General features: G+C 43.1%; 1 long non-coding RNA gene across 2 annotated transcripts in view; it reads right to left on the bottom strand.

The window, feature by feature from the left end:
* Positions 1-1713: 1713 nt before the first annotated feature.
* The window catches only part of LOC141986417 (uncharacterized), a 74158-nt gene continuing 53179 nt past the window's right edge, over positions 1714-22692 (bottom strand). Inside the window, exons 3-4 of one of the 2 annotated variants that reach the window (XR_012639279.1) lie at positions 4830-4885; positions 1795-1845 (exon numbers count right to left, since the gene is read on the bottom strand). This is a non-coding gene — a long non-coding RNA (uncharacterized LOC141986417). Of the gene's footprint in view, positions 1846-4829; positions 4886-22692 lie in introns of both variants that reach the window. The other variant, XR_012639278.1, reaches the window with a different exon arrangement.

Here is a 22692-nt window from a genome sequence, read left to right as displayed (position 1 = left end):
TTTTCTCCTCAAAGTTTCTTTCTTTAAGGACCCCAAAAGGGAGTGATAGTTGGAATAGTCCCTCCCCTCATTATTTTGTGACCAATTAGGCCTAATTTCTAACACACCAATTTTGGTTCACTGATTTTTCATCCCACACTTCTCTCATTTACCTGACATGATCTTAATACAATCCCTGAGTTGTATCAATAGGCCTTTGTGTTCGGACTAATTCAGTCTGTCTTGCTTTTGTACCTTTCCCCATCAGCATTTGTTGTTATCGGTTATTGTGACATTTTACAAATTTCAATATACTTCTTACAGTTAAACTCACAACCAGAATACATTTGTTGGCCCAATTATCAGAAGAGAACCCAGGTATTCTTTCCTTTCTTGCCACCCAGGGCAAGGGTCCTGTCATAGATGCTGGGACTAATTGCTGCCAGTGATTCCATTACCATTACACTGGTGAATGGACTGAATAACTTGGAAGGAGGATGATGTGCTTCTCGTCCTGCTCTCAGCTTGCTCTTAGTGAATCTGAGGTCATCCCAGATTTGGATGATCTCTGTAAAATAAGATAGTTCCTTGCAGCAGAAGTTTCTGTGTTCAGGGGTTGAGTGAAGGCAGTCTGGTTTTACACAACCCTTTATGGTGTAGAAAAGCTCTGAAGGATGTGCCTTAGATGCCTTTATGGTGGAGGAGACATTGGTTGTCTCTGCCTCCTTCACAGCAGTGGCATAGGTTTGTAGGACTCTGTGTCTGAGTCTGTCTGTATTAAACTGTTTCCTCTGCCAGTTGAGGATAGTTTTCTTCCCTTCTGCTTTTCTGTTGCAGGTTGTCTGAATACCTTGGTGATCTATATGGGCGGTGGGGTGGGAAAGGATAGTTCAGTGCTATACTGTCTATAGTAGTGGTCAGAGAGTAGTTGCAGTACTTCACTAATCTTACTACTCCTTGGCTGGGTAGACTATTCCATCAGTAGGTTTTGGAATTTTGCAGGGTCCATGAGTTTTTGGGTGGGGGTGGAGGAATATGGTGATGGCTTCTTGTAATAGGGAGCATTTTTATTTCTATTTGGAGAAGAGAGTGATTTGATCAGGATAGGGGGATGGTTCTTGCGTTTCTTATGTGCACATTTAAGCAGAAAAAATTACTATATTATAAATAGGTTATTTCAATTTAAACTTCTTGACAGCAGTTCTATTTAAACCACTGAAAATATCCTCCAGTATCCCTTCCTCCTCACAAGCTCTCTCTGCTTTTGATGGGAACATAGTAGCGATATAAATCATGTGACACAGCATGTGCAGTCCATGATGACTTTGCCATTCTAGTCATATATCATCATGCAGAAAGGTTTCGAAGTGTGATAGACCTTATGTCAGGACTGGGACAGAGCCTGACATCTATTGCTGATAAGCAGGCATTTCCTATTTAAAAAACAAAACCGGAATCTGATACCTCAGCTGTAGGCAGAATATAAAAAATGTACTGTGTGTGAGTATAGGGCGGATTGCATAATTACCAGTATTTATGTAATAAAGATAGTTTTATTCACACTGGTGATCTAATAAAGGGAATAAATAAACCCAGCGCCTGCTGCTATTAAGGCGTTCAAACGATCCGATATTTTTGTTTCATTATTACTATTACTTATTAGGTAGATTTTTGGAAACAATTTGTTTTCCTCTCATTCCGCCAGCCCCACTGGTGTGTGATCCCTGGTTCTGATGCGATGAGGGTCAGCTATGCTACTGAGCAATGTGGTAATAAATGAGAACACAGAAGATGAACTGCCTGCTCTCCTTCATTCTTTAGTTACAGATTGACTCCAGGACATGCAAGGACTGCCAAGTAGTTAACCTGTAGAAAAAGAAAGCAGCTGCAATGAATGAACTGTCTTTTTGGTGAAAACATTTTAGAGCCTCCTTAATTACACCTCTGTAGGGTACACAGTTCTTAGTAACCAGCAATGTCCACATGGAGATGATAATTTGCAAAGCTGAATAACGAACAGATATATAACCCTGTTGCTGTACTTCTTGAAGAGTCATAAGGGGGGAATATGGGAGTATGTCAGACAATTAAGGTCTAAAGTGCCTTATTCTATTTCCTTTCCTCCCTGCCCAATTCAATCTGATATGCAGTGTAACAATTATCTCTCTAGTGAACAGATTCTTAAGGGCTTGTCTACATGGGAAAGTTTTAACAGTTATAAAGGTATAGTTATACCAGTATACCCCTGTGTGGACACTCTTTGGTCTACACTTGCAAGTTTTTTTGTTAAAAGTCAGCTTTTTTCGCTGAAACAACAACGGTGTCTACACTGACAAGTAACTTTTTGTGCCAAAACTCCTGAGTTTTAGCGCTACAATAAAACAACTCTGATGAGAGTCATAAAGGTTTTTGTGCTGAGGGTTTAGCACCGCAGTGGTAGTGTGGACACCATTCTTGAATTTTGCGCTGTTATTGGTCTCCGGACGCTGTCCCACAATGCTCATCCTGGCCACTCTGGTCAGCACTTTCAACTCTGTTGCCCTGACGCCAGGTAAGCAACCATCCTCTCCCTTTAAAGCCCCGGGAATTTTGAAAGTCCCCTTCCTTTTTCCTCGGTGTGCAGAGCTCACATTGCATCTTCCCAGCTGACCACGGCGACTCCACACAGTAAACGATCTCCTGCTTGGTCCACTGCAGAGCTACTTGGTCTGATAAGTACTTGGGAGAGGTGGCTGTCCAGTCCCAGCTGTGCACAAGCTGTTGGAATTTTGATGCCTACGGCCAGATAGCACACAGCTTACAGGAAAAGGGATATGACCAGGACATGCTGCAGTGCCCGTGACCCATGATGCGCCACGATCCCCTCCACCTTCCCACAAGACCTAGTGGTAGAAGGGGGAAAGCTGCAATGTGGGATAGCTACCCACAGTGCACTGCTCTCATTGGTGATGCAAGCACTTCAAATGTAGACCCTCTATGGCACCATGGAAGACAGTGTAGACACACAACAGCGCTTTTAATTAATGTGCTTTAATGAAAGTGATATAACTTTTGGCGCAAAAACTTGCCAGTGAAGACATACCCTTATTCTGGTGTAAATTCATGGCTTAGGTTATACTGAAAAAACTTTCTTGAGTAGACAAGGCTGAAGGTAGATGATTACATTTTCAATTCACAAATGAGGATGTAAGGAGAGTGGCATGCTGGGTTTGTGGTGGTCACAAACTTCCGATTTAATTGGTTTTAATATAGCTAATATTCATTGTAGGCTGCTATTATGTGAACAAGGAGTGGCACTATGAATATGAGAAACCAGCCAGCATATGAAAAGCTATATATATTTTTTAAATGTAGTCATGCTCCCAAGCCTCAGAGTGGGGTTGTTTGAAATTTTCAAGGAACAAAACTTCTCCAAAAACTCTAGTAAGTTAATTGCTCAAATTGTGTCTCTAGATTTTTACCACTAGATCAGTGGTATGAATCTCACTGAGATAGTGAAATCTGTTACCATCAGACAGCTGCGAAGTGGTTTTAGAACTGAGTCTCCCCTCACACCCATGCAAATCAACAGTGACTCCATTAAAGTCCGTTGAGTTACACTACTATAAAATTGGTACATGAAAAGAAATATGCCTTGAGCTTGTGGTCAAGGGTTAATGCAGTTGTTCATATTACAAAACCAAGTCAGCTGCTGCTAATTGCCATTTTGGCTGTTAGCAGTCTTAGTGGGGAGTCCTAGGGCTGAATGGCAGGGTGAGTTTGACTGTTGTTACTCCTGGATCTGTTCCCTGTACGGAGGACTATGGCTTTCACTCTAGCACACTTCATAGAATTAGATTGACTTGGATTGTAAGCTTTTTGGGACAGGAGCCATCTTTTTGTTCTGTACTTAGCCTAGCACACAGTGGAACCACTCTATGACTAGGGCTCCTAGCTGCTACTGCAGTATAAGTAATAAAAAGAAAAAGAAAACTTCTTCGTCGAAAGGTCTTTGCCACCAATTAGGTCTTTAACACACCAAGATAGTGACTTGCATGACTGTAGCTTGTTTCAGTGGGTAAAAGAAGTTAAGGAAATTTTGGTTTCAAGTTTTGCTGTTGAGCTAAATTTAGTGGGAAAACTTCAGTGCACCTATCACTGTGGTATCTAGTAAGCACTGATCAGACGTTATATACCGAAATCTGTACTCCTTGAAGAAAGGTGGAAATGAATTAATGTTTTAAAACTAAAGCTGACTGGAGGAAAAACCATTCCATTTGGTGGCAATTTTTGAGATTTTGAAACTTGGTTTCATTCCTCATTTGAAAAAAACAGAACAAAACCTTTTGAGCATTTTCACAAAATATACGTGTGTGTGTGTGTTTTCACAAGCACTTTATAGCCTAGTCATTAGGGTTCTATTATGAAATTTGGAAGAGCCAAGTTCTAGTCCCTGTTCCTGCCTCATTCAGCAGAGTTTTTCATTGTAGGTGGTGTTTTCTTTTGGACCCAAGCAATATATGATGAAGGGGCTGAGGAGAGGGAGCAGGGCTGCCTTCAGAATTGGTGCTGGCTTTTTCCTGGCTTTTCTTTTCAGGGATGGGTTTTGATTTCCATCCAACTTTTGAAAAATTGGCCCTAAGTGAAGAAATAAACTGGAAAAAGGTAACTCCATCAGTGCTTATCCCTGCACATGATTTTCACTTCTGTTCTTCTGCCCTAAGACCTTTTGGAAATATTAGTTGATCCCTCCTTGCTGGTGGCATTGGAAGTGGTACAATTTCTACCAGAGGTAGCCTGTGTATTTTTCTACATGGGGAAACTAACTGGTAAAATGTGGGGCATGTGTATATGTATAAACTCACACTCACTGGCAGTGACAGGGTTAAGGGGCACCGCAGAGTCCAATTAGCCCATGCTCTGGCACCTGGGGAGAAGACAGGTAATTAAGGATTAGACCCAGCTGGAGAGAACTAGACTCTGTGGTTCCTAGAAGGGAAAGGATGCAGGGCCTAGAGGGGAGGACTAAGAGAGGAGAGGTGCAGCGGGGAGCTTACACTTTGGGACTGACCCTGAAAGGGGGAGGGCAGCAGGGGGAAGGGGTTCCAGGTGGCTGCCAGAGAGGCTAGGAGCCACCCCAAGGAAAGCTTCTCAGCAAAAAACTGGGAAAAGCCATATGGAAAGAGGAAGCTCCAGGGAGAGAGGCTTGGAGAATGCAGCTCCAAGACAAGGGCTCGCAAGCAGGTAAAGATACAAAGCAGCCCAAGGAGCTAACAAGGGAACATAAACAGACCTAGATGCTTATTACTCTAACCCTGGGCTGGAACACAGAGGAGAAGGCTGGTCTGGATTCCCTACCTTCCCCCTAAAGGAGGGGCACTGTAAGCGTCAGGAAAAAAAGAGCAAGGACTACTTAGCCCAGATCAGGTAGGTGGACAGTAAGGGGTTGCATACATGGTATGTTATTGCTTGGCAATCCTGGCTGTGAATCTACATTGCACCAGCTTGTCGCACAGAAATGTCCTGTGTAGGAACTGCTGCAGTCTAGTGACAGTCTAGGAGTGTAACTTGGTTTACTAAACTTTCACGTGTGCTGTAGCTGTGTTCACATGGGGAATTGCTGCATGGCAAGTTGGTGCGCTATAGATTCACACCCTGGCTTGCTGCCCAATAACTTGTTCTGTAGACAAGCTCATTAACTTTAGGTTTGTAGATTGGACTTTTTTGTTACTCCAGAAGGAGTGAGGTTCTAAGGGTATGTCAATACTGCAATTAAAACCCTGTGGCTGGCCCATTCCAGCTGACTCAGGCTAAGAGGCTGTTTAATTGCAGGGTAGATGTCTGGGCTCAGGCTGCAGCCTGAGCACTGCGACCCTCCCACCTCACAGGGTCCTAGCACCCAGGCTCAAGCCTCCAATGTCTATGCTGCAATTAAATATCCCCTTACCGTGAGTCAGCTGGTGCAAACCAGCCATGGATTTTTAATTGCAGTGTAGACATACCCTAAGTGGCCTAGCTGGAGGGCTGAGTCACAAGAAGGAACAGACCACTGCCAGTAGGGGGGCAACAGAGGCAGAGAGAGGCTGCCATGATGGGGCCTCCAGCTAGTGCCTGAATCTTCTACACAACTATAATGGTCTATATGCTGGTATAATACCCCATTTGGATACTGTATTCCAGAAAATGTGACTTTTTCTGTATAGATTATGTTGATTCCAAGAAGGAGGACATACATGGTGTATCCAGTCTCTTTCTACCCTCCTAACCCTAATAGAAGATCTGTCTTTTAAAGATACTGAGTAACCCTTTAATAATCAATCCAGGCAGAAACCACTTGTGTTTGAGAACTGGGACTTAACGGCTATGCTGGCCCCACAACGACAAATGGATTTCTTATGTTAAAGTTGAAATTAATGACTGTGTACTTGAGCTATGCCTGTTTTTTATTTTAAATCCTAATCCTCTGGTTGGCCCGTTCCCAGAATGGGGAAAATATTTTTGAATATTTAGTGGAAAGTGGTTACAATGAAGATTGCATAATCTGCATGGAAATCAGCAAAACGATGATTAGGGCCTCTGTAGCGAGAGTTCTCTGTGATTATAGCTATTGTTACATAAAGGAAAAACTGTCCCGTTAAAGGATATAAGTCACAGACTTTTCTTTTTTTAAGACCCCATCTCATTACTGGAAAGGCAGAAGTTTGCCTTTTATTTGCCTATTTACTGCTAATGATTGCATAGGTGGAGCCCATTGATTTCACTGGAATACTTAGAGGGTGCAGAAATCTGTCCATTTGGATCAATTGGAGGACTGGGGCAGAAGGGCCTGATCCAAAGGCCATTGACGTCAATGGGAATCTTCAGCTGACTTCAATGCACTTTGGAGAGGGCTCCGACAGTTGCAGAAAGCCATTAATAATACTGTTTTCACTGCCGTTCTCAGTGTGAAGATGGGTAGTTCTGTGTAATATTTCAAGAGCAATGCAAGTTTCAGTTACCTTTCTGACGCTTAATTTTGTCTAATTGTATTTAATCAAGCAATGTGCAACGTGCTAATTAAGTGCATGTGGAGCATTTTCTTTGAATGTGCTACTGTTCTATTGAAGTATAAATAGAAACTTGTAATGTGCATAAACCAAAAAGCAAAGCACTTGCTGCATACAGCACAGAGAACAGTGTGACTACTTTCCTTGTTGAAACCAAGTTTAACAAGCACAGGCTTGATGGTCAAGTAGGTATAGGTCATGCGAGAGACCATGGGTTTTTTTGAGATGGTGAATAATCAGGGCATCCTAAGCAACAGAACACTAGCAGATGTTGGCTGCTTATATTCTTTGTCCAAGAAATCTTATATATTTTTAGACTGGAAGTGACTTGGGATCCTCAGTATCCATATAATAGTAATGTAATACCTAATGTAGCACTTTTCATCCATAGATTTTAGTTTTATGGATCTATGGTAAGTATAATAAGTATCATCTCCATTTTGCAGATGAGGAAACTGAGGCACAGAGAGGAGACATGACTTGCCCAAGGTCACCAAGGGAGACAGTGGCAGAGCAAGGAATAGAACCCAGGTCTTTTCACTCCTAGTCAGCTTCCCAGCCAAGGATAACCACACTGTCTCCTGACATTTTTAATCCTGTCCGACACACTTTAAATAATTTGGATGGCAATAAGTATCTTGTGGCTATAGAATTTGATTCTACCTAATCTTAGGCCATGTCTACACCACCAAACTATGTCGACCTAACTTACGTCGGTGTATGGCCACTGCAGTTATTAAATCACTTATGTATGCACACACTTGGCTCCTTGTGTCGGTGGTGCATGTACTCACCAGGAGCTCTTGTATCAATTGTATTGTCAGTGTAGGGCATTGTGGGACAGCTCCTGAAATCCAGTAACCGTCTACATAAGCAATGCAATGTCGACACTGATATTGTGTTGACTTGATTACATTGACCGTAATTCTATGCCGCTCAGGGAATTGGTGTTACTAAATTGGCATAGACGGGCAGTTAAGTTGGTGGGAGCCAAATTTAAGTGAAGACACTTCCATGGCTAGGTCGATGCAGGCAGCTTACACTGACCTAACCACGTAGTATAGAGCAGGCCTTAATCCTTGTAGGCAAATGTCATAAGCACTAATGTCACCACTACTACTACTACTGAATGTAATTTTATACTTTCAAAACTCAGCTGAGTGGAATTTCCCTCTTCTTTTTTTTTTTGAACTTCATTATGAAATACTACAAATATGTGACATTAGAAGAGAACTCAGGAGAGACAAGTACAGCACCGAGGGAGCTGATAAATACAGAGTGATTGGCAGAGAGATCAAGAAAGGAATGAAGGTGGCCAAGGAGATATGAATTGAATATCTAAAACAATGCTCTAAAACTGAAGAGTGTATCAATAATAAAAATAGCAAATGAGCCTTCCAGGTTGTAAAAGATCTGACGAAGGAAAGATGGACCAAAGCTAATGCAATTCAAGACAAAGAAGGGAACAGTTTTACCGAAGAAAGGGTCCTCATCAAAAAGGTGGACAAACTACTGCTCTGATCTATACAACCACCAGACAAATGTGGATCCTAGTGTCCTAGACAGCCCAGATTCAAGAGAGGAGGATGACTTTCCAATACTGCTTGAAGTGGAGACAGCTGTGAAATCATTCAAGAACGGAAAGGCTACAAGTATTGGCAACATCCCAGCTGAACTGATGAAATACAGAGGAGAAATAGTAATAGATATACTCACCAAGATCTGCAACAAGATCTGGCAGACTGGTGAGTGGCCCGCACAACTGTGTCAAACTTACCGAACCATAAGCTTAATTAGCCATCCCAGCAAAGTGATGTTGAAAGTCATATTGAACAGACTGAAGCCACGAGCAGAGAATATCATCGCTGAAGAACAGGCTGGCTTTCACGCTGGAAGAAGGACCACAGAACAGATTTTCAACCTTCGTGTTCTATGTGAGAAGTACTTACAACACCAGCAGGACATCTACCAGGTCTTAGTTGACTTCAAGAAGACGTTTGACAGAGTATGGCATGAAGCTCTCTGGGCAACCATGAAGAAGTACAACGTTGGTCATAAGCTTATTCTTACCATTGAACAACTGTATGCCAAAGCCAGCAGTGCAGTTCTCGTCAGTGGCACAATAGGAGAATGGTTTCGCACCACTACTGGAGTCCAGCAAGGCTGCCTTCTTTCGCCCACACTGTTTAACATCTACTTGGAGTGCATAATGATTGATGCCCTAGAAGATCACATATGCACAGTCAGCATTGGGGGGCAAACAATTTCAAATCTTCGGTTCACTGATGACATTGATGGCCTGCAGGCAGCGAAGATGAACTTGCCAATCTTGTGAAACGATTGGATGAAACCTCTGCAAAATGCAGCATGGAAATCAGTGCAGAGAAAACCAAGCTGATGACAAACAAACATGATGGGATCAGCTCACATATCACTGTCAGTGAACAAGAGCAGGAGACAGTGAAACAGTTCAAGTATTTGGGGGCAATCATCACTGATGAAGGATCAAAGGCAGAAATTCTGACAAGAACTGTGCAAACAGCAGCCATGGCAAATCTAAAGCCAATTTGGAGGAATAAGAACATCTCCCTGGAATCCAAACTGAAACTGCTGCATACATTGGCCATCTCCATTTTTCCGTTTGGCAGAACTTGAATGGAGAATACAGGTAGTAGAGATGAGATGCCCAGAGTTTTACGGAAGTATCTCCTACTTCTACAACGTCACTAATAAAGAGGTCTGCAGCAACATCACCTGATGCGCTGGGTCATATGAAGAGCTCCTGATGACCGTGAAGAAGCGCAAGTTGGAGTGGTACAGCCATGTAAGAAGATCGTCTGGCCTATCCAAGATCATCATCCAAGGAACAGTACAGGGGAAGAGAAGGAGAGGTAGACAGAAGAAGAGATGGATTGACAACATAAAAGAATGGACAGGAATGGACTTCGCGGAGACTCAAGCACTGACACAATCATCTGGGGTGGAGACAATTGGTTGATTGCTCATCAGCGATGGTGCCCCAATGACCAATGCAGTTATGGGAGAAGTGATGATGATAATGATGTTGATCTTCAGTGCTGACAGTGTTTTACCTGTAGAATAAGTTGCTCTTTTTCGTGAGTAAGGGTATTACAGTCTAGCCCAGTGTTATCTTCTCAGCCCTAGAAACTGGAAGATGAGTGATCTACCTTAGAGTGAAGTCAAATGGATGATGTTCTGGTGCATGGGCCAGTGAGTTAGCCTGCTGGCTTACAAAGAACAGTCTTCAGCCACAGGATTCCAGTCCCCCTTTCTTCAGGGCTTCAGTTTAATTTCTTCAAAATAACATATGCTCAATATGTCAGTCTTGTCCCTTCCCCCTGGGCTGGGGTCTTCTGCAAGGGCCTACCTACTCCCTATAGGATTATATTTAGAGGCCATTTGCTTGGTAGTCAAGGTGAGCCTCTTTGCTCCCTTCTCCTTCACAGCCTCCTGCTTGCACAGTTACATTCTACAGACCATCTGCCTGAAAACTCACATATAAACAGGCCTCTTTCATCCAGGGACTCCTACAGGAGCCTACCTATTCCTTGCAGAATTCTCCAACCCAACAGAGCTACTTGCTGTTTTTAGGTGGACCAGGTGATCTGCAAGCTATCACCTGGTCCTTGGCCGTACAGCATCATCTGTGAGGGAGCTGACTGGTCACAAGTGGGTCTAGGCCCAAGTCCCCTTAAAGGGCCAGCCACCCTGTAACATTGTCACATGTTCTAATAGGATAAGGCTTGTCATAAATATAAAGGGAAGGGTAAACACCTTTAAAATCCCTCCTGGCCAGAGGAAAAACCCTTTCACCTGTAAAGGGTTAAGAAGCTAGGATGACCTCACTGGCCCCTGACCAAAATGACCAATGAGGAGACAAGATACTTTCAAAAGTTGGAGGGGGGGAGAAAACAAAGTCTCTCTGTGTCTGTGTGATGCTTTTGCGGGGAACAGAAAGGAATGGAGTCTTAGAACTTAGTAAGTAATCTAGCTAGATATGCGTTAGATTCTGTTTGTTTAAATGGCTGAGAAAATAAGCTGTGCTGAACGGAATGGATATTTCTGTTTTTGTGTCTTTTTTGTAACTTACGGTTTTGCATAGAGGGATTCTCTATGTTTTGAATCTAATTGCCCTGTAAGGTATTTACCATCCTGATTTTACAGAGGTGATTCTTTTACCTTTTCTTCTATTAAAATTCTTCTTTTAAGAACCTGATTGATTTTTCATTGTTCTTAAGATCTAAGGGTTTGGGTCTGTGTTCACCTGTACCAATTGGTGAGGATTTTTATCAAGCCTTCCCCAGAAAAGGGGGTGTAGGGTTTGGGGAGGATTTTGGGGGGAAAAGACATTTCCAAGCGGGCTCTTTCCGGTTATATATCTGTTAGACGCTTGGTGGTGGCAGCAATAAAGTCCAAGGGAAAAAGGAAAATACTTTGAACCATGGGGAAGTTTTAACCTAAGCTGGTAAAAGTAAGCTTAGGAGGTTTTCATGCAGGTCCCCACATCTGTACCCTAGAGTTCAGAGTGGGGAAGGAACCTTGACAAGGCTAAATTCAGCCCTGGTGATAAATGGGTGCAGCTCTGTTGACATAAGGTCTGGATTTCACGGATGAGCTACAGCAGATAAAGTTCACAGACAGAAAGTTAGAATGCCAGTGGTGCAACAAACATCATGAATCCCTCCACCACCTGCATAAACAACACTTCTGACACTATGCCACTGCAGTTAAGGAGGCAAAACGAGCCACCTCTTATTCCTCAACCAATGTGGCAGAATCGCAGCCAGCAGAACTATTTCCCATATTTCACACTGGGTAATTAACTAAGCCACCCGACCCAATATTGACCTTTGGGAAGAGCATTCAGCATACTTCTCTGGTAAGACCAACCAAATATGTATGGAACCAACAGGGAAAGAAAATTCCGCCATAGCCAGATTGTATTATCTGCTCCATTACCCCTGACTGAGTTTGGCCTTTTCACACCTGTTGAAGCTCAAAAAACTCTGGAAAATGATACAGCCATTCCCTGTGAAACAGATTTAGCGAAGAACAACTGTGCCCACTATTAATGGAAATAGTCAATGCTTTCTTCAGAGAAGCACGCTTATCAAAAAGAAAAGGAGTACTTGTGGCACCTTAGAGACTAACCAATTTATTTGAGCATAAGCTTTCGTGAGCTACAGCTCACTTCATCGGATGCATACTGTGGAAACTGCAGAAGACATTATATACACAGAGACCATGAAACAATACCTCCTCCCACCCCACTCTCCTGCTGGTGGGAGGAGGTATTGTTTAATGGTCTCTGTGTATATAATGTCTTCTGCAGTTTCCACAGTATGCATCCGATGAAGTGAGCTGTAGCTCACGAAAGCTTATGCTCAAATAAATTGGTTAGTCTCTAAGGTGCCACAAGTACTCCTTTTCTTTTTGCGAATACAGACTAACACGGCTGTTACTCTGACACTTATCAAATTCCTTGAAATATGCAATAGTTCACTTAATGTCAAAAAGCCAACCCTCTACCCTGAAGATCTTTCCAGCTACTGTCACATCTCCAATCTCCTGTTTCCGGGCAAAATACTTGAGAAAAGTAATAACCACCAAACTACAACAACATGTGATAGACAAGATGGAGAGGTAAAACCTTTTTCTTGGACAAACTTCTGTTGGTGAGAGAGAGAAGCTTTCAAGCTACACAGAGCTCATCTTCAGGTCTGCATGCAACAACATGTGATATCCGCCAACATCCTGGATGCCTCACAATCAGGCTTCAGACCAGGACACAACACAGACAGCTCTAGTGACACTCAAAGATTAGCATCTCCTCATGGCCATTCACAGAGGAAAGAGCTGCATGCTTGTACTACTGGACTTCTCTACAGCCTTTGACCCAGTGGACCACAAGGTATTACTAACTGTTACATGACCCAGCAGGAGTAGATAATCCAGCCACCACAGTGGTTCCAATCATCCCTCACCAGCAGAACTCAGAGTGGTGATGGGTAACAGCTCCTCCTCTCTGTAGGTCCTCACCTGTGGTATCACACAAAGATCCATACTATTCCTGCTTCTCTTCAATATCTACATGAGATGCCATGGGTTTAACTGCCCACAGCATGCCAATGACATTCAGCTACATATCTCATTCTCAACTAATGCAGCCACCACTGCTACTAAAATGTCAGCATGCCTACAAGAAATCAGCTCTTTGATGAAGAGCAGCTGGCTCAGGCTGAACCCAGGCAAGACCAAAGTGATGCTAGTTGGAAAGGGGAAAATACTTAGAAGAACTGGTCAAGATGTCTCCAACTTCCATCGAAGGCATGCAGTTACTATTCTTCAAATTAGTGTGAAATCTTGGGGTCCTGTCTGACTCCTCTCCAAACGTGGATGACCAAGCATCAGTTTCCAAAATGCTTTCCTTCATCTCTAGCTCAGTATGAAACTTTGTGCCAGGCTACCTATTGGCAATGTCCCTTCAAGCATTACCCAGAGGAAAGACACCAGTGTCAAAAGTTTAATTTTTTTTCTGATCTTCAAAAGAAAAACTTCAGGTAGGCTCAGTTAGTAAATGGTATTCACGGCTGAACTGCAAATTAGATTGCAACTGCTCTGGGTAGGCTTCGTAAATTATACAGCTAAAACTGAGGGTTGTAGTAAATGCTTTGAATTTAATTTGAATGTTGGCAGTCATCAGTGGCTGAAAGATTTCAGGACATCTGAGCTTTAATTCTTTTTATTTTTTTAGGCAAATGAAAGAGAAGGAAAGGAGGGGCCCAGTGGTGCAAAGTAAAACACCAGCCTTCTGTAGGCTATTCCAAACAGTTAACACATGAAAATGAATGCAATATTAATACTATAATCAAGGCGCATAAGCATTACAACTGTGCAAGTTCACTTTTTTCCTTAGGACTCATTACTTATAGAAATCTACATGGCCATTCTGCAGTGCTTACTCCAGAAATGCTACTTTCCCCTGTTGTGCTGGCTTGCGTCCTTTTGCATGCTAATGCAATAGTCTATTTCTAACCTGACTGTAATAGATTAGTGAATACATGAGGCTATCTTTTCTCTGCTAATGTGATTCCAGCCATGCAGAGAACCTGAAGTTTGTCTTAAGCAGGCCAACTCCTGAGCATTTTTCATATAAAATTCAATTTAAATAATTTCTAATTTAAGAGTCTGCTCTGTTTTCTATCTTATAGCTTTGAAGTGTTCTCTCTTGCAGGAATACTTGGAAGTTTGCTTTTTTTGGTGGGGGGTGGGGAGGTAGAAATCTGCTGTTTGGCTTAGTCAGCTAATTGTCTCAATGTTTGTTTTTCTCCCCTTGAAGATGAGCTGTAGTTTATTTACTGTATGAAATATTTGTCTTGATTAGATGGGGACGCTTCAATGCCGGTTAAAGAGCTTAAAATGGAGAGTTCTAAAGTTATTTTGTTTTTTGGCTTCCGTTCCTTCTTGCACGTCTCCAGAGATGAAGCAGAGATACAAAAGGAGAGGCAGGAGATTACGGTGCATCCTGAAGCCTTGACAAAGAAGCATGTGTGCTGTGCCTCTATTGAATTGTCACTTCCCTTGTGCCTGAACACCAGATGGTGTGTGGTGCTGCAAAACTCTTAATGGACTGGGTGTCAGATAAGCATACTGATGTGAACAGGTAGCTTCCTGTTCTACTTTAAGGGGCAGAAAATAACACAAATATCAGTGGTTAACTCTTTTAATTTATAAAGCATGCTGTGCTTGTGTAGAAGCAGTTAAAACTTTTAGGTTCCAGCTACACAATAACTTTAACCATCATAATGTAATTTCATTTTGTAGCATGCCTGGGATAGTAATTGTGTCCCCTAACTGCGCTAAAGCCTTGGATGTGACCAGCGGCTTTTGTGTGGTTTATGGGCATGGTCAAAACATCATTTGGGCCCGTTTGCAGTACAGAATGGAACTAACTGAAATCAGGTCCCTTTATGCTACTGAAGCTGTAGAGCCAGATTTAGGTGCCTAAATGGGAGATGAGCAGTTCTGAAAAATCTTGCATGTAGTTTATAATGGGCCTTGGTGGCAAAATATAAGGAATTCAGGGACTGGGCCTCTTTCCCATTGAAGCCAATGGTAAAATTTCCATTGACTTCAGCAAGAGCATGATCAATTCCCTATAGTTTATGCACCAGGGCATCCAACTTCATATATTATAGTTAAAATGGTCACTTTACAGATAACATAGAGCAACACATGTATTTAGAGAAGGTGCATTTATTTGCTAGAGGTTAGACTTACGATGAGATATGATGGCTTACTTGTATGAGGACTGGAAAATAAATGCTGTCCTTCAGTTGCACTATACTGTATAAGTAGATTCATCTCATTCACAAAACATCTTTATACACTTGTATCTGTATCGTTAAGGAGACTCTCTTTGTCTATTTCTGTTGTTCACATCTCTGATATCTGGGTGTCAGGAATATTCCAGAAAAGTTTACCTTACAGCTGAACCCAACCATGGAAAACTTTAGACCCCAAAAGAGATTTTTTTTTTAAAGTTCTGAGCAAATAAAAATATTAACTGTAGCCTTACTACCAAATGAATGATGGAATCAGTAATGTCCTATTTAGTCACTATCTACAGCAGCAGCCCAGCTGTTTTATAACATGACTTCTCCTTGCCCAGGTGGGGAGAGAGTGCAATGTTAAGGAGCAAGGTTGAAATCCTGGCCCAGCTGAAGTTAATGGGAGTTTTGCCATTGATTTCAAGGGGGTTGAGATCCTACCCAATATTTTGACCAGGATATCGACAGGATATCGACTGTTCTCTACCACATTTGCAACATTTAATTTTTATTTATTTGGATTTCTACAATTATAAAGTGATGCCTATCCAGAGCGCTAAGTGTTACAGAAACAAATACAATTAAACAGTGGCTTATCCCTCTCCCGCAGAGCTGAACCTCTGACAAAACATTAAGACGAAACTCTCCTCCTCCGTGTAGCTCTTACTCCTATCAAACCTCGCTCCCTACAGCAGTCCATGAAAATAGATATACTTTGCAGCATGCTCTAAAGGCCCGCAGGCCCAGGCTGTTTCAGTCAGGGGGAGGATCTTGTTCTGGAGCTGAAGGTCTTTTACAGAATGCATTATATCCCCAAACTCCTCTCTCTCAAATTGAGAGGGATCCAGCTCAAGCACCTATGCTGACTGCAGATGTGGCAGTGTGGGAATGTCCACACAAGCCAGGGGAAAACAATTATATCAGAGCAAAATGTTTCACAATTTGTGTTTAACCACATTTATTGCAACGTCAATGGGCTTTGAGAGTGGAATAGTAGAACACTCTGTCTGCAGCAAACCTTAAGTGGCCTATTCACATGTTCATTTAGAAAGAGGAAGACATGAAGAAAATATGCAGAAGCCACTGAATTAAAAACAAATAGTGTGTATTCCATGTGGTGTGTATACTCTCTGTGTAGACAAGATGTTGAAAATAGTTTTGCCCTGTTTGCGCTAGTGAATCAACTATTTCAACCCACAGCCCACACTGAGGCAGGGTTATCTTCCTCTTACGGACGGATGGGGTCAGCCTCCTGCCTGTCTGCTAAGTGGAACAAAGTGACAATAGCACGTAGCTATTGTTCTGTGTTTTACATTGGTTGGCTGCCAGGATAAAGTTTACAATCTTGTGGACAGATCCTCAGCTGGTATAAATCAATGCTACTCTGATTTCAATGAAGCAATGTTGGTTTACACTAGCTAAGGATCTCTCCCTGACCTTTCTTTGAAAGTCCTGAATGGGCTAGGAGCAAATATATTAAAGATGGCTTGTCTCTGCCTTTCTCCATACAGCAGCATTCCAAAGAAACAGTATGGTTAATAGACCTCAGATGCAAAGTGAAGGCTGTGAGCCAGTGACAAGGCATTGCTGGTGGAAGCTGTTGTTGTGGGATCAAGTCTCTTAGAACCTTTAGACTGTAATACAGACCCTTCTGTTCTGACAGGATTTCCTTAACAGCCACGTTATGAAGCAGCCCAGCATTCATCTGGACTCTGACCCTTAAATACAAGTGGCTTGATGAGGAAATCTGACTCCTCCTGAAGGCTCACTGGTGCCCATTTGAATCTATGTAATGAGTGCTAAGATACTATGGAGATGCATATTATAATAGTAATAGTATGGTTTTGTAGCTAGAGCAGGGGTCAGAAAATCAAGAGAACTGGATTCTCTTAACCAAGTCTGCCATGGATTCACTATGTGACTGTCCATGCTTAAGTCACTTGACATCTCTGTGCTTATGTTTCCCTAGCTGTAAATGGGTATAATTATATCCATTTTATGGAGGTGCAAAGTATTTTCTCTCCTGCTAATTGACTTATTTTCCCATGAAATGCTTTAAAAATTATTACAATAAGATTTTGTGATAATAAAATACAGAAATATAATATTGATTTTCAATCTCTCCCCCTCTATTGTTTAAAGGCCTGTTCCTGACAGTTACCATAGTCTTCAAAGGAACAGAATGAGCCTTTACTTTTGCACAAGTGGACAGAAAGGAAACTGAACAAAATTTAAAATAAGATCAGTTAAGGATTGCACATACATTGAACGACTCACTGTATAACTTTCATTCATCCATTCACTTTGCAATAAATTCTAACTAAGAAAAGTTCTTAAAATACTGGAATATTTATTCACATCTATTAGTCCCTTCAGTGATTTTTATAGCTTAATTGTTAGTGTCATACTTTTAATTAGGGGCATATTTTTATATTGACAAACGGATTTTCAAATTGCATTTAAATGATGAATCATATAGAAGAATTTTGGAATTCACAGATGTTATCATAAATAATAAAATACTTTATTTCACTGTTTTAACTGGTTAGCTTTTTAGTATAAATAGTGCTTTTCAGAATATGTTCTTTGCTCAATCACTCTTCCAAGTGGGATGTTCCTGTAATATTGCCTTGGCTAATAAGAAGTTAGTTTTTTTCCCCTCTATTTTTAATTTCCCCTTATTTTCCTCAATCTTTCCTTCTCTGAAACAGGGATGGTCTAGGTTTCCTTGGTCCTGCCACAGCACAGGGGGCTAGACTTCTCCCCCTACATTTCTATGATTCTACGTATTTAATAGTTTTGCAAAAGTGAGACTAAAAGTTCTATAATCTCAATGAGCACCTTTCACTTAACTAAGGCAGTTGAATCTGTTGTGCCAGATTCTAATCTGATTGGCAGTGGAACAGGAAATATTTTGAGCTGTACAGTGATGCATGCCATGCATCTGATACAAGAATATGGGCTTGAGAGAGTCTAGATTTATTACTTGGTGATATTCAATAAAACATGTCAGAGTGGATTTATTTTTTAAGAGTTGATATATGAACACTAGGTCTGGGTTTTGTAGCTGTTTTATGAAATACAGTGGATTTGAAAGAATATTAAAAAGTTAATGTAGTTAACATTTCCCTCAGTCAGTTTATGACATCTCAAAAAATAAATGCAAGTTTAATAGAATGACATCTCTCATAAAAAAAAGAAGTAATATTTCTTGATTTTCAGATTCAGAAATGAAAGCTGACAATTTTTGGAGTGTCAAAAGCATCTGAGTTAGTTCAGACTGAGAACATTCCTTCTGTGATTTTTTTCTTTTTCTTTTCATTTTGTAGGCATGGGAAGGCAAAAGGTCACTGGATGGACAATATTCTTTTCTAGCAGCAAGAGCTAATATTTTCTTTAATTAAGAAATTCTGGGTAGATTTAGATCTTTGCATATGAAATGCCAGTTGAGTTTACTGTATTCTCAACAAGCCTCTAGGTGGACGGTGGGTAGGTAAGTAGGCTATATGAGGATGGTGCATTCTTTCTCGGTTTGGGGACAAATCCGAAAAATGATATTGGAATCCAAGAGAATCACTTGGTGCTTCACCATGACATTGAGGTACAGATTATTGCTTCTGATGTAGTCTTTCTACTTTGTAGTTCTGACCTGAGTCCAGATGATGATCTAAGATTCTGTCATATGGCCAATGATCAACCGCTCTTAGTCCTCTGGCTCCCTAGCTGTCACCTCTCTTGGGCAGAGACCCATGTCTCTCTCCCTCCTGACCGAGTTTTCTTCCAGGCTGCCCAGTTCCCTGCCTACACTGTGATATCCCCAGCAAGCCAGACAGCCTGAACAGGTCAGTGTCTGCTCTTGAATTTTTCTTCAAAGGCTGTGAACAGTGTAATTGCCAGCTGTTGTAAATTACCACATGACCCTTTCTAAGCAAGCACATTTATTCTTGAGGTTTGTGATGGGGTGTTCACCCTACAGAAGGCCTGGAAGGGTTAAGATGACCAATTAACTTCCCAGGCTGCACCTGGACAAGGAGACAGGGAGCAGGGATTTAATTAGAAGAGGTTCAGCTGAGCTGGAAGAGGCAGGGCCTATATAAGTCAAGAAGTTGGCAACAGAAGGGACTGGAGGGAAGGAACCTTCAGTCACTCCTGGGTGAAGCGAGGGGTGTCTGGCACTGCAGAAAGACAGGCTGCAGTCACTCTCTGAGAGCAGGGAGGCTGATAAAGCCAGGAAGGTAGGAAAAGTCTCTGGGAAAAGCAGCAGGTAGGACAGTGCAGGCCTTGGCTGCTGACCAGAAGGCCCCTGAGCTAGAACCTGGAGTAGATGGTGGGCCCAGGCTTCCCTACCAGCCACTGGGGATGTGGCACAGGCCAGGCAGAAGATAGTAGACTGCCTGGGAGTCCTGGAAGGGAAACACAAAGTGACCTGGCCAGAGGGATGAGTCACGAAGAGCAGGCTGCGGTTCCTGGAGTGAGAGGGGTCCACAGGACAAGAGAACAAAGGGAAAGACACTGCTGTAGGGGGGCACAGCACCTGGCAGAGCTAATCCCCAGGATGGCCAGTAGGAGGCACCCCATGACAAGTGGGGTGAGTGGACCCCATGACAAGGTGAAAGCAGTACTGAGAAGACACACATAGGAACTTTTATTATTTATGTTAAGAGCTTACTGGAGGTCAGTCTCAACAGTCTTATGAGGCCCCAGTAGACTGAAGTCGTTCCAGCCCTTCCCAGGTCCTGTCCATTTGATGGATCAGAAAGAAGAGCCTGAGTCAGCTTAAATTCAGGCTGTTTATCTAAAAGTCCTGTCTTTGGTGGTTGGTCCCTAGAGAATTCAGTCTGAACTAGTATATGAGAGCTGCTGACCAGGCCATTAAAAGTATGGTCAGAGGTGCAGCGGGGCTAAGGCAGGCTCCCTGCTGCATAGCTCCTGGAAACAGCGGCATGTCGCCCCTCTGGCTCCTACACGTAGGGGCAGCCAAGGGGCTCCATGCACTGCTCCCGCCTCAAGGGCCAGTTCCTCAGCTCCCATTGGCCAGGAACCACGGCCAATGGGAGCTGTTGGGGCGGCACCTGCAAACGGGGCAGCGCACAGAGCTGTCTGGCCGCGCCACTGCATAGGAGCTGGAGAAGGAACATGCTGCTGCTTCTGGGAGCTGCCTGAGGTAAGCACTGCTCAGAGCCTGCACCCCTGACCGCCTTCCATGCCCCAACCCCCTACCCCAGCCCTGATCTCCCTCCCACTCTCTGAACTCCGCAGCCTGGAGCACACTCCTGCACTCCAAATCCCCCAGCCCGGAGCCCTCTACCGCACCCCTGCCCAGAGCCTGTACCCCCTCCCACACCCCAACACGCTGCCTCAGCCCGGAACCCGCTCCCACACTCCAAACCCCTCGGCTCCACTCCTCAGCTGGGAGCCCCCTTCTGCACCCCAAACCTCTCAGCCCTGGCCCTACCCCAAAGCCCTCACCCCCAGACAAAGCCCTCACCCACTCCCGCATCCCAACCCACTGCCTGAGCCCGGAGCCCCCTCCCACACCCTGAACTCGTCTTTCTGGTCCTACCCCGGAGCCCGCACCCCCAGCAGGAGCCCTCAATCCCTCCCACATCCCAAACCCCTGAGACAGCCCAGTGAAAATGAGCGAGTGAGTGAGGGTGGGGAGAGCAAGAGACTGGGGGGAGAGGGGATGGAGTGAATGGGGATTGGGCCTAAGAGAAGGGGTGGGAAGGGGGCAAGGCAAGGGGTGGGGCAAGGGTATTTGGTTTTGTGCGAGTAGAAAGTTGGCAACCCTAGCTGCAGGGTCCAGGTGGCAGGACAGCGACAGCCTGGAAGCCGACCCTGGACCCCCACTGTGTGGGGCCATCTGGCTGCCTGCCCTGGACCCCCACTGTGTGGCAGCCCTGCCTCCAGTGTGCTGGGCAGCATGGCAGCCCAGACCCCTCCACGCCAGGCAGCTGGGAACTGGGCAGGACCCTGGACCGCAAGCTGGCCTTTAGCACCCAACTGAGCTGGGCCCCAGCTGTATGCTAATTGGGCTGTGAACCGTTGCTCTAGAGGTATTAAAACCTGAATGAATTTTCCTGATCATTCCTTGCTCTTCTTAGTTCCTGGACAAGCGGGGGTCACCCTCTCCCATGGAATTACAGACAGTCTCTGGCCCACAATGATGCATAAACTTCGTGCAGTAAGATCTCCCAAAAACATTTCAGGAAGTTGCCCAATCTATCACAGTTGGAACAAAGTGTTTTAACCAAGTTAAAATATTTTGTTTAGAAATGGCTGAAATGAACTGTTTTGACTTTTTTGGAAAGAAATCCATTTTTTGGCTGAAATTATTCACTGAATTTGATTCTAGTTTACGAACACTTTGGGTACTCCAAAAATGCATTTTTGGGCAAATTTATTATTCACTGAAAAAACTTTGCCTAGTCCTACATGCATTATCTAACAATACAGAATGGTATCAATTGATCTCTTACCTCTCTGAACTATGAAAATCAACCAGGCCTACATAGAGTGAAAGCAAAAGGCTAATATCACCTACGATATAATCCAATGTCTGTTGAAGTCAAAGGGAGTCTTTGGATTTTGGATTAGGCCCCTAGTATGTACCACTTTTTAAACGTGTAGCCCAAAGTGTTCTTTTGAAAAAGGAAAAAGCAGAACTGGAAATCATTTGACTACAAAGAAACTTTAGCACACACAAGGTTAGGTCCTACAGTCTTTAGTCAATGGGAATTTTGACACAGTAAGGACTGATGGATCATGCCAATCATTCCTATGTAACGCATACTTCATGTGTTTAGCATTGCATAACACGGATTCATTCAATATGTTCTTTCTGATGCCTGAAGCATAGAACCTGGCACTCCCACGCTCTGGAAGTGGTTTTTTTTTTTTTTTGAGACTACTGCCAATTTACAGTAATTAATATGATAAGGGCAGCATCTGTAGCAGTCCCTAATTCTTTAATCTTAGAGCAGAGATAGAAATGGATTAGCTAGAAATAAATATAGCTCATGGCATTTTTCTCATGAGAACAAGCCCTTTAAAATATTGCATTCTTGTAGCAGGACCAGGCAATGCAATGATGAAGGCAATTTTCCTTTGCCTCAGGGAATTATCCATGCTGGACTGAATGGAAAGAATAGCTGTTGATTTATTTTAAATTAGACAGAAATAAAACTCTGCCTCCAGGCAATGGATGTAGTTCTGTGGGTTGTTCCCACAGCACTCTGACCTCTGGAGGGAAGAAGTCTGTACATTCTAGTGCAGATGAATTTCCTGTACATATCAAATCAGTGATTAGGAAAGCAGGATAGAACAGGACCAGAACA

This window comes from Natator depressus, chromosome 4 (assembly GCF_965152275.1).
Source record: "Natator depressus isolate rNatDep1 chromosome 4, rNatDep2.hap1, whole genome shotgun sequence".
NCBI lineage: Eukaryota > Metazoa > Chordata > Testudines > Cheloniidae > Natator > Natator depressus.
The sequence above is the reverse complement of the archived record's forward strand: the minus strand, read 5'-3'. Positions and strand labels throughout refer to the sequence as shown.